The sequence below is a fragment of the Setaria italica genome, chromosome I, assembly GCF_000263155.2.
Source record: "Setaria italica strain Yugu1 chromosome I, Setaria_italica_v2.0, whole genome shotgun sequence".
Taxonomy (NCBI): domain Eukaryota; kingdom Viridiplantae; phylum Streptophyta; class Magnoliopsida; order Poales; family Poaceae; genus Setaria; species Setaria italica.
The window spans coordinates 10,347,952-10,352,376 of record NC_028450.1 but is presented as its reverse complement, the minus strand read 5'-3'; positions in this window follow the sequence as shown (position 1 = coordinate 10,352,376).

Below are 4,425 nucleotides of genomic sequence, written 5' to 3'. Positions count from 1 at the left end.
TATTTTATAAAATTGCTTATTGTTTTACGGCTGAAACACGGTTGGATAGCCACCCCTTGATTGCTATGAACATTCCTTGATTGTCCTATAGTTATCTCTAAATATGATTTGTTCTGTTTGGATGATAATTACTGCTAGAATGCTTAGGACATTGTTACTCAATTCAATCATGACTACATTGGTTTATTTAAAGAATCAATGCGTGAGTGTTTTCAAATGAGAAACATGGGTTTTCGGAAATAAAGAAAAGAAATGCTTAGATGAGATGGATGGGTGTTTCTTGTGTGAAATGCCAATAAGATTGGGCTCGTACCTTTGTGGTTGAGCAAGGTTGGGAGATATCCATCTTGTCACAGTTAAGGATCGAGTTGATGTGCCATCTTTCCTAACCCACTATCGTGCAACCACTCGACCGTTGTGTGGGCGGCGGCTTAGCATAAATCCCACTAGCTGGTCTGTTAGCCATTAGGAGAGCTGGTGAGCAACGGGAGACCATGGAGAAGGACTAAAAACTTTGTGAACTTAGATCCCGGTTAAAACCTCGATGGAAGGTTGTTAACCCCTTGGTTGCTTCCGTGTTGGCTAGTCAGTCTTAGCCAAGGTGGGTAATAGCTTTGATAGGATCTGCACCGACACTAAGGTGATCATGCTACAGTACCCTACTTGTGGGTAAAGTGTACAACCTTTGCAAATTTCAAACCTATCCGGGTAGCCGTGTCCACGGCATTTGACGAGTTATGGCTTGGACACATAACTAGTGTTTGGGTGATGGATGGTTTCCCTAGTGTGAGTTGAATTTTGGAAGTTGTCCGGCAGTTGTGCTGTGAGCTACTGTGGACGGGGAATCCAGTAGCATTAAAATTGGATCCATTGTGTTGGATCAACCCCTCTTAGTGATTTTGTTACTAAATAAAATGTTTTGTGAAAACCCTTTTGAAAATGAACCCCTGCATGTGTTGAAAAACCTAGCTTTATGGTAAATAAACCTTAGCCTTATCCTTAATATATCCTGTACATATTCTTGATTGTATCCCCCTCCGTGGATGAGGCTGGACTTATTGAGTACTTTTGTACTCACCCTTATTTTGTTGCTTCAAAGGAAGACCCGGACTTCATCACCGAGGATTTCGAGTAGAAGGTCGCTTCCGCACCCAACGCTGCCTATGGTGTTGGCCTTTGCAGAATGCTTCCGCTGCCGTGTAGTCCCGAATGCTGTATCTTGATAGTAGCTTGGCTCGCTGTTGTTGTTTATTTACTTATCATTTCAACATGGCTTTCGCGCCCGCTCCCTCGGGAGTTGTATGGTTTATGAACCATCTGTTGAATAAATGTGTTATCAGCCTCCTGGGACTGATATTTGTATTATATTTAGTCTCCGCTGATGTGGGGATGCTTCACTAAGAGTTTTAAAACATCAAACCAGTCCAGATAGATAATTAAACAACTAAGTTTTATTCTAGGGTATCATGAGACTCGTATAATACCCTAGTTCTTCGGGACTTCTTCTTCGGTGGTCCCCTGCTGAGTTTCTGAAAATAGCAACAAGGATCCACTGACTACGAGGGTACTCAACAAGACTGACCCGTCTAACCATTATAGATAGTTTTCAAAAACTGCATGATAGCTGTTTGGTGTACTAGATAACTCACATTTTGCGGCAAAAACTTACTATAAGTGAAACCTTAGTTTTATTCTTTTATTGTAGTTTAGCTTTGACCTAACCAGACTAGATAAATAAAATATTTTTAGCAATCAGGTGGAACTATGTCATACAACATATTAATTTTAGGAAAACAATTCATTCAACTTGATTACTCTACGATGCTTAAGCGATGATCAAGTGCATTCATAACCGAGAATTGTGGTGATTCAGACCGATTTACATCCGGCAGGAGATACCTAATCACCAGCTATGTACAACTGTACGGGTTGTACATAACAACCTTTCGAGCCGTACCCAAAGATTGGGAATATGACTATCCGAACCCAGGGACGCACCCCCACATGGGACCCCACGTCTGACCTGATCTCCATGTGAGTTTCAGGCTACGCCCTGCCTTTCCACTGCACGCCAAGCACGGGTACGAAATATTCCCGATCATAGAGCCGACTAAGTTACCGGGCTTGCTGGTTCCCATATGGCAGTACGTAACTAGGTACAATCACTTGATCATTGGTTAAAACAATGAACGGTCCTTAACCAAATTAAAACACAGTAGATAGAGCTACCATCTCTAGCTTCTATCCACCTCTTAAAAATGCCATGCCATTTTCCTTGATTAACGTGTATGACCAAAATTAGCCTTAGAGTGGAGTAACAAAAGTTACTTTTAAGGTATCTAAGCATTGAGCATAGGTTAATTACTAATTAGTTGAGCAGGTGGCAAAGATGTCCTATAATCAAGGTAGGAACATGCACAAGAGTAGGTTTCAATCAACTTCTAGACTTAAGGCATACAATATGAAATAACCAATAATTGGACTCATGAATAATTCTGAAAGCAGATGGGTTTAGATGCACCGAGGCTTGCCTTGATTCATAAAAAGATTAGCATCTTCAGATGATCCTTCCTCACAAGGAATCAATTCAACCACTTCTTCAAACTCCGAAGGTTCTTCAGATATTTCCAAGAAATCCACCTCTGAAGCTTCAGTGTCTACGATAGGGTGCATGCAGGAGTTAGAGATGCAAATTTTTTAATACAAGACTATACAACTTATCTTCATGATAAAGTTGCAAGCCAACAATAATCTACCCATAAAGCTTAACCCACAATTTAATTTCTTTAACTAACCTAACTTAGGCCTTTCTTTTATTTTTGAAAAGCATTGTAATTATTTTCTAATCTCAAACTTAATTCCTATGGATTAATAATCATTTGTGATTAGTAAAATAATATTTCCAATTTTTATACATTTCATAAAGATTAAGCACTTATTTAAATACCTTTAACTTAAAGGTACCAAATAAATACCTAAATTTCTTTTAACTTTTCCTAGGGTTTAAGAACTTTAATTCATAAAGGAAAATAAAAAAAACCTAACAAAATTGGTTTCATTAATTTGGGACACTTCTACATTTTTTGGTGAATTAAAGAGTGAAATAGGCATTTAAATCTATTTCTAAAAACCAAAAATCCTATAATTATCCATACCCCCCTCCAAAAAATACTTTTCTCACTCACCCCCGTCGTACCCCCCTCTCACTGCCTTGCGGGCCCGGTTAGCGCACAGTACCCCCGGCTTTGACCGTGGGTACCGGCGCGTGTAAGCGCTCTAACTCGCCGGCGGCGAGGTCTCCGGTGGCGGGGCCTAGCCTGCTCAACTTGCCACGACTGCGCGCACTTGCTTGGGGTGTCGTTGGGTTGGCTCGACCAGCGATGGCGGCGAACGACAGAGGACAGCGGCGGAGCGACGATGCTAGGGTTCCCGGCGGTGACGCGACGGTGATGAGCTGGCTCAGAAGCTTCGCCTTACCCTAAAACACGCGGTGCTTGCCTAAACTAAGGGTCCCCATGGCTGGACCAAAGAGCTCACCTACGGCAGCCATGGCGGCGGCGCGCACGTGGTGGCGCCGGCGTTCCGGCCAACCTGGCCATGCTCCAGACCAACAAGCTGGCCTTAAACCATCTATAGCTCATGCGTGACACACCTGTGCCCTCAAACAGTGACCAAACCCTCGACGGCATAGACTTCCATGGTGGCGGGTCCTTACCAAAGCAGAGGAGCGGCTGGACTTGGAGAAGATGGCGGCGAAGCGGCGTTGCGGTGGAGGAGACTGGACGGCGATTAGCGGAACTGGCTCAGGGTGTTCATGCGAAGGTTTTGGCGGAGGGAAAGGGTCGGTGGTGGTTGGACGGCAGCAGAACTTGCCAGCGACCGGGGCAGTGAAAAACTTGGTGGCGCGGTAAAAGGATTACGACGACGGCGGGAGCGGTATATATACAAAATTTTACCGCCTTCATGCTTGCCACATCCTGCTTGCTTGCTTGCCTGCTTGGGCGCTTGCTCCGGCTTGCGCATGGCACGGCGGCGCTGTGCTGGCCAGCGTTGCACCAGCGCCATCTCCTCTGTCCCCCCCCCCCCTCTTTTGTTTTTAAAACCGAATTTCAACTCCAAATTTGGTCCAAAACTCAATTCAAACACCTGGACTTCCTTTAAGCAAACTTGTAGAGGGCCATATATTCTTCATTTGATAGATTTGCATCAAATCCAAAGGATCACTCTATCACCATGATTTTGAGCTCTAATGTCGAGCTAAATTGAAGTTGTTTACTGAATCACATTATTCAGTTTCGTCAGGCGTCCAAAACAGTCATTTACTCCTCTTTGAGTTCGAATTTGAATGCCCAAACTCACTTTATCTTGTCCAACATCACCTGAACCTTATCAACCATATAGCATAGATTCCATTTTGCCCATGAG